The sequence below is a fragment of the Hydra viridissima genome, unplaced genomic scaffold (assembly GCF_058129835.1).
Source record: "Hydra viridissima isolate aposymbiotic clone 2 unplaced genomic scaffold, HvirCarnegie_v1 scaffold_12, whole genome shotgun sequence".
Taxonomy (NCBI): Eukaryota; Metazoa; Cnidaria; class Hydrozoa; order Anthoathecata; family Hydridae; genus Hydra; species Hydra viridissima.
In genome coordinates this window covers 6,626,577-6,641,194 of record NW_028324311.1, presented here as the reverse complement: position 1 = coordinate 6,641,194, position 14,618 = coordinate 6,626,577, and the positions used below count along the sequence as shown (strand labels likewise).

The 14,618-nt window shown below is 33.2% G+C and overlaps 1 pseudogene; it reads right to left on the bottom strand.

The window, feature by feature from the left end:
• Nucleotides 1-9,092: 9,092 nt before the first annotated feature.
• LOC149880998 (zinc finger MYM-type protein 1-like) lies at nt 9,093-10,552 on the bottom strand (annotated as a pseudogene).
• Nucleotides 10,553-14,618: the final 4,066 nt, after the last annotated feature.

Here is a 14,618-nt window from a genome sequence, read left to right as displayed (position 1 = left end):
ATTGTAAATTGATGCCGAAATTTTCAAGATATTCCTTTTTGTTGTTTTAAGTTCCCGTGACATTTTTATAAAGTCATTAAATTGGAAAATAAATTCCTCATTTTTCGAGTCCCATTCAATTCCTAAAACTCTTTTATACTCATAATCGCTTTTACCCAATTCTGTTTCTAAATAAGTACTATCATCAAGATTGCTTATTGAATTTTTTATTTCCTTATTTCTTATCATTTTCTCATTAAAATCAAAATAGTTTTGTAGTTCTTGGCTGTTTGTTTTCCATTTCCTTAAATTGAAACCACCTTCAGACACAATTGTTTTAGACTTTGTATAAAATTCTTTACCCTTCGTTACACTTTCCGTTCCAGATGTGACATCATCTTTTTACAAACTTACCATTAGATTTTTCATATTTTTTGATGTGATGTCTTCTTGTTCCGTTTAATAAAAAGGGGCTACCAGTCAGACCAAATACTACTCTTAAAAACCTATAAACAATCAATTCTGAGTCCTGTTCTACACCCACATTTTTATACCAGAGAAATCTTAAATAATCTTTATGCTCACTAGAAATTTCTACATTTAAGAAAGGTTGTTTAATGTCTGCTAATATGGCAATATAATTTAATCGGAATCGCAGTAGTACATCAAATATTTTGGGCTACTTAACACCCATCCTAGAACAGAGGAAGAAGCCACAGGACAGCCCTCAAACCCTCTAATAACTTTACCTGTCATAAATTTATGGTACAAATCACACCCTACCAATAAGTCAATAGGAAAATCTTTGGAACCATCATCATAATCAGCTAGAATTAACTTTGAAATATGCGGATAATTTTTACACGCTCGAGGCTCTGTGTGTGCCAGTTATTTGTAGCCCTCTTGCCTCTGCAAAGGGCTACAAATAACTGGCACACACAGAGCCTCGAGCGTGTAATATATGTAAAACAATAATAATTGTTTTACATATATTACAAGTGGCAGATTTTCAACAAGTGGTCTTCTTCGTCATTCTTCGTCATTCAAATCTTCACAAGGAAGTCGAAATTGAAGTAACGAAAGAAAAACAAATTTTGAAGTTAGAAATGCTCAACCTAAAATTACGTCATCTATAAAAGATTGATCTCAAGATTCTCTACTTCGATGGACGAATCCACATCTTTAAAAATCGTCGCTACTTGAATTTAAATGTGCATTCATTAATTAGGCTTTAGAACTTGGGCATGATTCGAATAGTTGGGTCGCTTCCAGCTAAAAAAATTATTGATATGGTTGAAGATAAGTTATCCGAATTTAATTTATCTACAAAGAAGCATATAATTTCCAGAGTAACTGACGGTGCATCAGTTATGAAAAAAATATGGAAGATTAAGCGGGATGGAACATCAACTTTGTTATGCACATGGGCTACATTTAGCAGTTTGTGATGTTCTCTACAAAAAATCAGCGAATTTAAATTCATCAGGCAGTGAGTGTAATGCATCATGATGCATTACATGATGCATTACATGATGCATTACATGATGCATTACATGATGCATTACACGATGCATTACATGATGCATTACATGATGCATTACATGATGCATTACACGATGCATTACATGATGCATTACATGATGCATTACATGATGCATCGATTTCTTCAGTTACAAACAATTTAATTGGGAATTGAAAGACTCGGCCGACGCAACACATCCCTACTTGATGTAGTGGGTGTATTAGTGTTTATATTAGATGTTTTGCGCAAAAATAAAGATTGTTTTCGGCTAAAATGCTGCATTATGTGCAACAGAGAATTGTTGAAAGACGGGATAAAAATTTAGTTGGCTTGCTAAAATATTTAAATGATCCATCGAATTATAAACACGAATCGGACATAGATTCTGTATTATTATTGCCTTCCAAATCAGTCCTTTAAGCTACGGCTAAAAAATTATTTTCGAAGCTGTTTTTTGAGGATATTGATGGTGGTGGAAATTCCGCTGAAATTGAGGAATTAGAATGCAGTAATAATGGGACTGAAATGTCGTTTATGGCCAAACCAAATTTGAAGACAACATCTGAATTAACACTTCATCAAAAATTGGATGCTGCATTTACGAATGTTAGTGGAATTGAGAGTCCAGAAGATGTATTATATGACGTTAAAAATATTACAAAAGAAATGGATATTTTTGATGCAACGAAAAAGCGTACAAATAATTTAGAAAAATTATATAATACTCTGTTATCTATCCCACCTACATCAATCGATTCAGAAAGAGCATTTTCGGCGACAGGTTTTTTTGTTACGAAAATTCGGTCATCGTTAAGTGATAGCGCTATTGACAAATTATGTTTTTTAAAAAATTATTTTAAAAATTGATTTATATAAAAAATATGTTATTGAAGTTTATATTTGTTTTGTTTTAAGAGTCTTAAAAAGGCGTTTTTTTTTTGTATTTGTTTGAATTTAGATATTTCCCCCACCTAATTGGACAAATCCTTTCTTGTTACCTAATCCCGGGAATTAGATTTTTTACGGGAAATGAGAAGCCCTAATTGAAATGGTTGTTAAGGAAATAGTGAAGAAATTAACAACTCAATAATTTTTATTTCTTTACATTAAGTTAGAGTAAATAAATTTTCCTTTTCATAAATGTATTATATTTATAAGTATTTCTTGCTGTTATCAAACAACATAATCATGTGAAACCTGATCCTAAAAATGAAAGTAAGAGTGACGAACTCTTAATAACAATCTGGTATTATGTCATGACCCTGTTGCTGGATCAACGAAGTTGTAAGTATGGTTTATTGTTCTGTGTTAGAAACCTTGTGCAGCTAAACCTCTATATGCTCCCTACATATCGCTCCAAATATCTGTTTCTGGGCATACCCATTACGTTATAATGGGCAATAGGGTTACTGCATCACGGTTAGCAACAGGAATGAGTAGCCTCTCTCTAGTTGCTGGCTCATACGCACCAAATATCCACAAATGTTCTTCCACAATTCTCCCTCGGTTATATTTTCGTTTAGAAAAAAGTGACTCGTCTATTTCAACTATTGAGCCTAGACCTCCTAATTGTATATGGTTGCTGAAAAAGTAGTTAACAGCAATGTCTCTATAGAACTGGTTTCAGTCCACCACTGTATTGCAGGCTCCGATTTCTAAACCTTTTTGAATGTCTTTTACCGAAAACCTACAACTTTTTCTTGCACTTTCCGTCCAAATATACGTAATTCCAAGTATCTGCCATAATTCAAGTTTGGATTGTTCAAAGAAACTTCCAACTCGAATGTTTATTATTTTTTTGCATTGCTTTCTCGTTCAACGCCAAATCTTTCCATCAATACTACGACTATAGCTTTGTTAGTTGCATTGAATATTGCATCGAGGGCAGGTCATGGCTGTAGAAAGTAACACGAATTCTCTGCACCAATTTATGCACTCGTTAGTGTTGCCTTTAAATCTACGGCCAATTTTAGTTATTGTAATTATATCAAACTCAAGCATGGTAGGTCTTCTAGCAAGTGCCATTTTATATTTAATAGTAAAAAGATTTTAATCAAAGTTAAGATTTAGATCAAAAAACAAAAGAAATCTATTTGGGTAGTTTTGAATGCTTCTTTTTAACGCTGATGGTTGTGGAAATTATGATGTAACAACCAAACCATAAAAATAAAGTCTATAACTGTAATATTTATGTGGTTTTTTTAAAATTTACCATCGCGTTGAAAAAATGGCGAATATCAGCGTTTTCGTATGATTTTTTAATTTTTTCAGATTGAAATTAGAGTACCTTAAAGTTGGTCTAAAAGTATAGTTTCTTATACGTTTTCTTAGTTTTAAACGACGATCTTTCATAATCTGCAAAAAAAGTAGGGGTGGGGGTGGGATGGGGGTGGTGCGAAAGTAAAATAGTGCCGTTACCCAAATAAATCTCCAATAAAAAGTTTGCCGGCATTTTCCACTATTAATACTGTTAAAAAAATTTGTTAGCACTTTAGGAATATACGGAAACAAGAAGAATAAGTACCAAGTATCATTATCATTTTATACATATTTCGATTGAGGAATTATCATATCGTTATTAATTGTATTAAATTTTTGTTGTTAAGTCTTACGTAAGTCAAATCTTACCCGAACGTTACGCGGGTTCATACGTGCAGCTTTTATTGTTTACCTCAGAGTTGATAACGCCTCCTGGCGGCAAAGTAACTTTCTGCCGAAAGGCCGACTTTTTTTGGAGGCGGAAGCCACTGGGGGCCGCCGTCAGAAGACATTTTGGAGGCAAGTTAATTTGGAGACCACCTTCAGTGGTTTCCGCCTCCCAATTGGCAGCAGCAGCCAGAACTTATTTTTGGAGGCAGAATGTTTTGGAGGCCGCCGCCAATCGGGAGGCAGAAGCCTCTGGCGGCCCCCGTCAGAAGATGTTTTGGAGGCATGATGATTTGGAAACCGCCCCCATAGGCTTCTGCCTCCCAACTAGCGCCGAAAGCCATACTGAAGTTGGTATTTTAGTCTCTCGCCGTTAGAAGAAATGAAAACAAAAGGTGTTGCCATGTTTGTCAATAAAGGGAAAGGAGCAGGAGTTTTTGATTGCTCATAAACTCTTGACTTTTAAAAGTGATAAAGAATTTGTTAAAACAATCGATAGCAAGGGAAAAAACTGCTCAGTTTTCGTTTGAGGCTGTCGTAAAAAACTCTCTTGGAAATAAAAAAGAAGAAAACTCTGCTGTTTAATTGTTAGAAAGTTGAAAGTCTTTTATGCTCTTCGATGCGAAATAAGTATAAAACTTCGTTTTATAAATAGGCATCTTAAACAGTTTCTTGGTCAAGATGATTATCTAAAGGAGAGCAGTTCCACCAAGATCTTAAGAAGATGGATGATCGTTATCAAGGACATTTGGAAAAACGCATGATGACAGACAACTGTCCAACAGTACTGTCCAACTTTCTTTTGTCCACTTGCATCAAGCAAGTGGACAAAAGAAAGAGCTACGAGCAAAAGTTTCTTCCCGATTGAATATTTATGAGTAAACAATTTGTTCGAAATCCTTTTCAAAATTAAAATTTACGTTAATTTTTTATAAATTTATAAAAAGTTTGACTTTGGTAGGATGATGTTTATGCTATAAATTGTTTATTTTAAACGTGTTATTGACTTTTTTTTTCATCTTTTAATTTTATAAAAAATAAAATCTTTCAAAATATACCCTAGAATTTCCAAATGAGTTTCAATTCAAAAAAACTTCGGAAAAAATGTGCTAACTACCTAAAATTTGCAAAAATTAAAAAATTCTATGCAAAAAATCTGATGTCAGATTTGAATTCAGCTTATCAAAATAACAAGTGTCAAAATTAATGCAATAAAGTTTTTGTTTGCCTGTGTTATAACAAAAGTTAATTTTTTTTCTGCACGTTTTAAGACAAGATTTAGAATTTAGGCTTTCTCTTATATTCCATTTCAAAGCAAGTGACATTAAATGGAATCCTTTTTTTTATTGCTTGTATTATAATATAATTCAAGCTTATTGGAAGACTAATATTATTTTGTCAATTTAAAACTTAAGAACTTTTTTTCGATACTCTCCAATTAGATACTTTAGACTTGATAAGTTTTTCCACCATCCTGACGATACTATACAATTTAGAAACGATAAAAAATGACGTTCTTCAAGAAAAAAAAAAAGTATAAAAAGTATTTATTAATGACCTCAAACACCACAACACTGTGAGTGTTTTCATTGCGGTTTTTTAATTATAACTTGTTAAGGACAAAATATTTTTTTATTAATCAAGGACATGCCTTGTCATTATTTTCGAATGTTTCAGTTAGCAACGTTAATGCAAGTTGAATATAGTTATTTAGCTATCAGCAGAGTTTATAAAAGACGGAAAAAACACTTTTCTTTCGCAGCCATTGGCGTCCGCCTCCCCAAAATACGGAAATCTTGAAAATCGTTTTATAATATTAATTAAGGGTCCAACTTTGAAAACGATAACGAAACGATACGAAACGAAACGATATTTTCATTCAAAATCGTTTTAACGAAAACGATAACAAAATTTTTCAATATTTTTAACGAAAAAAACGATAAAAAACGATGAAAAACGACAAAAATGATCAAACAACAAAAAAATTTTTGTTCAACATTATTTTGACAAAATTTTAATGAAACTTTCAACATTCAGATAGTTGTTATCATTGTAAAAGTTGAAAACATAACAAAAAACGACCAAAAAAATGACAAAATTAAAAAGATTCACTTTTATTAACAATTTTAACACAAATTTATATAAAGAAAAATACAACATAAAAAATGGTATTTTTATACCTTGAAGAATATTGCATTGCTGGCAAAAAGTAAGTTTTACCAACTTTAGACACTATACATTTCTTAGTAAACATTTACCCTAACAAATCTGACAAGAAATGAAATTTTTTTCACGCACCAATAATATTCAAGTTTTTTTTAAAAAACTCTGTTTAATTTTCATCACCAGAATGTGAGTCACTAGCTGTTATCCATTTTTTGATCTTTACTCTGGCATAATTTTGTTGAATGTAGAGAAGTTTGTCTACTTGTTCAGGTTGAATTTTCGTTCTTTTGTATGATACAAGGTTTCCTGCGGAGCTGAATAGTCTTTCACATGAACAAGAGGTTGCAGGAATGCATAGAATTTTTTTTGCTTCGGTGGACAGATTAGGCAACATTTTTTCATTACATTTCCACCATTGCAGAATATTAACCTGCTTTGGAGGTGCTGGAAGATTGAAATAATAATTAAATTCTTTTTCAATGGGCGAAATATCTTGCAATTTCTTGTGTACTTTTAAGTTTTGGGATTGGAAAAGCTGCTCTATTGGATCCTCATCAGTACCAGTTTCTGAAATATTATTCAGTATAGGTTGTGGATCTTGATGATCCAAATAAGTTGGGTGATCTTTGATAATCATGTTGCATGTATTGTCAAATTGGTTGAATGCTTTCAGAACACTGCCTCTGTAGTAAGGATGAAACAGTGATGCAATGGCCCAGTATTTGTTGTCAGTCCCGGAATTGGGAAATCTCTTTTCAATAGCTGAAAAAAAATAATGTACGTACAAATCTCTTTAAAAATTTGATGATTTTGCTTATGAAAATCCCCAAAAAAACAAGAACAAAACTAACAAAAGCAAGTAGAATATTTCATAAAAATTGTTCTAAAATATATTTATGCACTGTAATATAAGTATAAACAAGTTGTTTGTATAATAATTTACTTAATATAAAGTAATGTTTGTTCAAAGATATAAATCAAATATTTTATTATTGCCAACCTAAAATATTCTTTAAGAAATTAAAGATTAAAAAGTAATAAAAAATTGTTACCTTGAATAAACTCCATCTGAAAGGACTTGACACATTCAATTTCAGATTTAATTTTCTTTGTTCTCTCCAGAAGGTTGTAAATTACTTTGGTTTGACCGGAACTTTTGTTGTTCAAGGTTTTCTAATAGGACTGGGTCAGGCTTACACCCAAGCTCGCATGTCGGGCTCGGGCTTTTACTAAATAAAGCAAAAGCCCGAGCCCACGCGGGCCTGAGTTTTGGGCAAAGCCCAACGGGCCTGATTTTTAGCTAAGGCTTAAAAAAACCGAAAAAAATGAAACTTACAAGGGAAAAAAAACAAAAAAATATATTGTTTTTTTTGGTTTAGAAAAGCCCAACTTAGGCCCCACCGAGGCCCCACCAAGACCCCACCAAGTCCCCACCAAGACCCCACCAAGGCCCACCGAGGCCCCACCGAGGCCCGAGTGAGGCCTCAAAAGCCCGCAAAAACCAAGCCCGCAGTCTTCAGTCCGAGCCCGCAGTCTTCAGCCCAAGCCCGAACCGAGCCTGCAAATTGTAGGCCCGACCCAGGCCTATAATTTCTAATGAAATACCTTGGTTAAATTTGCACCAATGTCAAATCTGCCATAATCATTAGGTAGTAAGAGTTTGGATAGTTTTAGCATTTTTATCCATTTCCGATGATATTAAATTCCCAAAAAATACCAAAAAAAGTCAAACTTTTTTGTGTTGTTGTTGAAACTTAACTTATTTAAACAATGAAATGAAAATAGTCGTTTTTGATCGCGAAAACGAAAAAAACGATCAAAAACGAAATGATGCTTAGTCGTTTTTGCGATAATAGTAGCGACTAAATTCTCGACAATGTCGTTCAAACGAAAAAAACGATATAGACGTTTTTGATCGCTAAAACGAAAAAAACGATCAAAAACGAAACGATTGTTGGACCCTTAATATTAATTGCCAAATTTTGAGTATTTTAACAAAATTATGACTTTGTCTGAGATTGGTTTTTTTCAAAAGCTATCGAATAAAATATTTTGATACGATAAATTTTTTAAATTTTTTAAATTTTACAACCATTTTTCATTCGTAATTTTTTTTTGTTTTTTATTACATAAACTTAAATAAAAATCGATTTAATCATCGAAACAAGTCAATTTTACTGAGTCTTTAAAGATTTAAGAATTAAAGTTTGGGTTGTGTTTTATATTCCATTTTAAAACAACTAACATTAAGTAAAATCTTTTTTTACATATGATTAACGTGATAAAGAGAATTTGACTTTGTCAAGCAAATCCAAATTTTGTCTAACTACTAAAATCGCGTTTAATGTTTCATCCGAAAGCCGAGTTCTCAAATGGTTGTAGACCATTGCAAAGCTACTAAAATCTAGTTCAACTTTGACCTGAGAAAATGCAGCACCAAAAACAACTTGAGAAATATTGTAAAGTTCCTTCCTGTTAGGATCATCACGTTTTAAATGCCAATATTCAAGAATATTAAAATTTTCATTCACACCAATACGTGGCTCACTATATATACAATATTTGTTATTTGCTGATGAATTCTTGTGTTTTGTATAATATCTATGCTTTGACGTTGACCTCCTCCTGAAAGAAGAGATATCAATTATTTGTTTATCAAACAACAAGTGCATAGGCGTAGAGTTTTAGTTTTCCCGGATGGGGCATAAACTACTTTGTAGGAGTTGAAAATCTATAATAAGAAATAAAAATTTTTTTTTAATGGGCATAAAAATGTTATTTATTTTCTCAAGTAAAATGTGTTCATGCGTATGGAGGCACGCATTAAAAACTCATCGATCAAATGATCAAGATCAAGAGTGTAGGCAATATCGCGATGGCAATTTAAAATAGCGAGATGATTCAATCGCTGAGACATTGTAGAACGCAAATAAGTCTTTAGCCTACGAAGACAAGAAAAAAAGCGCTCACACGTACATGAGGTGACAGCCATATATAGTAAAATTTTTACCAGCTTCACAAACTCGGGAATCAGTGGAATTAATTGAGAACGGAGACCATCATGGTCTACAAGCTCATTCAAAACTGATTCAAAATCAATTAGTTGAATATTCTTGAATTTTGCATGATCCACAAATATGTCGCGGTGGAGTTGTAGCCTTCTATAATCTTCAAAGTCATCTTTGTAAAAAGCCTCAATGAATCCAACTTCCAAGCACTGACCAATGAGAAATTTTTCTACATTTGCTAAATGGTCAGTGGTCTCAGTCGGTTCAAAACGGGTCGCAAGTCCAGTTATAACACAATCCAGAGATGCATAGAAAAGCTGGCGGTAGTGGTCCTCTGGAGTCGTAGCAAAGTATGGAACTCCACTTCCAGTAAATTTTGATGTAATTTTACGTTTCCGTGGCATCTCTGGTTTGTCAAGTAAACTACATTCTGCTGCTACAATAGTTGCATCCCATAAGACTTTGAAGCGAGTATCACCCCGGGCTTCTTTTAACACCTCTTTAAGCGTGTTGATAGTATTTCTTGCTTTGCAAAAATTAAGGTGCATGCCTAAAATGATTTTCAATAAACGTTTAACATTATAATTTGCTTAAAATAATATATTAAAAAAAAAACACTATGAGATAAAACAATATTTACCTTGGAGTGCTGTATTAGCATCCTCGATTATCGTGAAGATAATGCGCAATCTGTGTCAAACTTACAAAAAGATTCTAGATAACCCGCTGCTTCTGACTTAATTTTTGCTGAATTATCAGAATGATTTTCAAAATCCTCTAACCAGTTGATAATGGCGGAATAGTTACTCGTAATAGATATAATGGACGGTTTTCTAAGGATCCATCGAGTGGGGCAAAATGGCCGCAGTGATGTTCCGCTTTCTACATCCTCTACATTTCGAAATTTATTGAAACATGCCAATCGTTTCGGAGATCCACGGGCAAATGCGATGAATGATTGCACTAAATTCATAATGTTCCTGATCTCTATTTGGTTTTCAACAGAATCTTGTGCTACCAAGTTGAGATTATGAGCGCGGCAGTGCACGTAAATTGCCCGCTCTTCTTTCCGCCTCATTAAAGTCTGCAATCCATAAATACTTCCAGACATGTTAGACGATCCGTCAAAACATTGGCCCCGACAATTTTGAATCAGCAGGCTAAATCGACACAAAACGTCCATCAAACAGTTTAACAAAGTTGCGCTCTTGATGTTCTCGGTTTGGTAAAATCCCATAAAAAGCTCCTCAATTTTAAATTTTTCATTAACACGCCGAATGCAGATCGAAGCTGGTTTTTTCGCGGACATATCCGTTGTTTCATCGGCCATCAAACTATAGAATTGTGATTCTTTTATACTTTCGCATAGCTTACGAAGCGTTGCATGAGCAACGTCTTGTAGGATTTCGTTTTCAATTTCAGGCGAGAGCCACTTTTGCTTTTCAGGACGATTCGACCATTTCTTCAGTTCTAGAGAATCGTCTGCTCGTAGTTTGAGTAGCATGCGAGAGTTTGAATTATTTTCAACCTTTCCACGAATGGCAAGGCCTTGCGTTCCCTAATACATTAAGAAGAAACATTTAGTTATCCAGTAAATAAATTTAATGATTAATAGTTAATCTAAGTTTTTCTTAAACGAAATTGAAGAATTACCAAATAAAGAAGTGTTGTAAATATTTTTGATAAAGCCGTACGATTATCCATCATTACTTTATTTTGGTGATGATTAAGCTGTTGGATAACGGTCGATTCCAGTGTTGCTGAGGCGATCATACTAACAGACGCCCTATGGAGTTCAGATCGCTCGTGAGAACTAAAAATTTGTAAGGCTTTCTTCCAATTAGAAAATTCGTTTAAAATAAAAGCTTCGTACGAATCTTTTTCTCTTGAACTACGAGGTAAAGGCATTTTCATGTGGGAAGCTTTAATGCAGGTAGAACAAAAAACTTTTTCTTTCTCGCAGTCATATAAAACCCATTTATATTTTTCATTCCAGCTTTGTTTAAATTTTCTTCCCTTTTTTGATGGAAAAGATGACTGTCTTGAACAACAAGGTCTAGGCTCCTCTGTAAAAGACGGCGACTCAACAAAGCGGTTGAATCAGTTGCATCATCTGACTGAACAAATAATAAACTTTCATGAGTATTATCTTGAAAGTTATTAGCATTTTGAGATTCAGAAAAGAATACAACTGTTTCAATTTGATTTTCTTTTTTTGAAAAGTATTCACTAATCTTCTTCATTCTACAACATCGTAGAACTTATTACTTAAAAGTCAATGTACTGTTGAACAATTTAAAAAATTTCTTCAAAAACTTAGGTTTTATTAATTCAAATGATTTTTAATTCAAAACTTTTAAATAATTAATACAAATAATACTGCCAAAGTTATCAAAGAAAAAAAATATCAATTACTGAATGATAGTAAAATCTCTACCTGAAAGTTGAGTCAAACGTTCTTCATCTTCATCTCGTAAATTTTCAGGCTGTCAAGCAATTTCAGCAAGTTGTCTTTGTGAGTTTACAAAGTGATGAATCTTCAGTAGATGATCTACTCCACGGCTTCTCAACAAATCGTTGAAAACTTCATGACTAGCACTATTCCATGCAAAACGAGGATCCAGTAAGAGAACAGCGATGAAAGCATCACATTCGAAAAACCTTTGTGAACTTAAATTTAAAGCTTCCAGAAGTTTAGATGTTAAATTATTTTGTCCATCGGCAATCTTTTCTAAATTCATCACCATTCTCATCCATCGTAAAAAGAAGTCCGACATGGTATAGTCTGACCTTTGAAAATCCTTCATTGCATAAAATATCGGCTCGAATGTTCTTGCATATTCCTCAATAAATTTCCAGGTTTCATCATTTACTCTTAGCTCGCGGTTATTTCGATTAGTCCCGATTTGTTCATATATCACGAGTTTTTCAAACATGTCTGATACCATGATGTAAGTACTACTCCATCTCGGAGCAATATCTTTGCGTGGTCTCTTGAGATCAGCGAAAATTGCATCATATTTAGGCGCTTGTGTATTTCTTATAAATTTTCTTATTTCGGCAAGAGTGGCTTCAAACGGCTCTGTTATGTCTTTTGCAGCTAATTGGCAAACATGCGCTCCACAAAATATTTTGGTACAGATTGCACCAATATTGTTTTCTAACACATTTACTTTTCTCTCTTGTTCTTGAGTATGTGATAGTCTTTCGATCCCATCGTCTGTATCTTCAGAATTTTCTACAAGTTCTTCTTCAAAATTGACTCGGTCAAGCAGATCGAAATCTTCAAAATCAAACTGCTGTGCTTCCTCAACAAATTCATTACAAACGATCATTTGGTTTTGCATTTCTCTGATAGCATCAGAAGCTTTGATCATGTTTTTACCTTGATCCGAACAAGTTGAGTAAATATCATCTGCCCCTTTCCCTACTTTCGCAATCAGAGTAATTAGCTGATCAGCTAAAACCGCACCAAGTTGCCGTCCGTGCTGAGTGAGCATTCCCAAAGTTCGATCGTGCAATTTTCCATCTTTAGTATACCGAATACTTGCAGAAAAAACATTTGTATTGAAACGAGAAGCTGAATCAAACATTAATGACGGATATACATTTTCTATATCCTTTGCAATAAATTCATAAATTTGGTCAGCAGCTTTAAGAATAAATTCTTTTGCTTTTTGACGATTCCATTTCACACCAAAATCTTGAAGAGCCTTTCTAATCATCTTATTCTTTCCCATGTCATCAGCGACTGTCATAGGCAAATTTCTCATCAGAATCGATTTTATGAAGTCTCTTACTGTATCGTTGATATCGAAGTCAAATTTAACTTTTTTACGCGAAACGAAAATAGCATTTTCTTCACCGCTACCCTCATAATGATTACTATTTCGAATTCTCCTCCTTTCCGAAATTCCTAGTTCTATAGCAATATCCTTGTGTTTTGAATGCAAATGGTTTTTGAGATGAGAAACATTTCCGGCAAGAATTGCTGGCTTTTGTTCTGCGCACACTTTGCATTTCCATCTGTTATTTTCAGTCAAAAAATATTCTTTTACTCGTGTGTTTTGCATTTTACTCTACATAAAGCTTAAATCATCTTAATCAATCTCTCAGAAAAAAAGGTTAACTAAAAAAAAAATAATAAAAAATACCATTGCTTATTACTCGAATCTTAATGAATAAGAGATTCGAACAATTAAAATTCCATCGTCTAGAGACGCTTTTCAAAAAAAACTTTATCATACCGGTAAAGTACGAGATTTTTACTCCCACCTTTTTTTTATTTAGTAAAAATCTCATACTAAATTTTTACTGTATTTTTATGTAGAAATTTATTTTGCAACCACGTATTTTGTCAATACTTTTAAACGTTGCATCGTGTGGGGAAATCTATAGGGTAAATAATTAGTAAGAAAGCGACAAGGTAAACAGTTTATATATTTATAGTTGTTTAAAATAACTGCATTGAGTCTCCAATTATGTGATTTTAAAAGTACATGCCAAACTAAGCTAGTATTGCACCACTTTTATAGTGGTGCGATACTATATTAGTTTGGGATGTACTTTTGTATGGTGCAGTTTTCAACTCAAAAAAATTAAAAATTTTTAAAGAATCTTTTTTTAAATTTTTGTTCAGAGAAAAGTTATTTGGTGTAAAGAAGAGCAACACCACATAATTTAGTTTTTGAATGATGCTTATGATATTCCCAATGAGACAAATTCATTATCTGGCCGCATAGGCATCAATTCAACCACAGAACCCAATAAGAAAAAGACGTCGCGCCTAGGGCTTCTCATTTCCCGTAAAAAATCTAATTCCCGGGATTAGGTAACAAGAAAGGATTTGTCCAATTAGGTGGGGGAAATATCTAAATTCAAACAAATACAAAAAAAAACGCCTTTTTAAGACTCTTAAAACAAAACAAATATAAACTTCAATAACATATTTTTTATATAAATCAATTTTTAAAATAATTTTTTAAAAAACATAATTTGTCAATAGCGCTATCACTTAACGATGACCGAATTTTCGTAACAAAAAAACCTGTCGCCGAAAATGCTCTTTCTGAATCGATTGATGTAGGTGGGATAGATAACAGAGTATTATATAATTTTTCTAAATTATTTGTACGCTTTTTCGTTGCATCAAAAATATCCATTTCTTTTGTAATATTTTTAACGTCATATAATACATCTTCTGGACTCTCAATTCCACTAACATTCGTAAATGCAGCATCCAATTTTTGATGAAGTGTTAATTCAGATGTTGTCTTCAAATTTGGTTTGGCCATAAA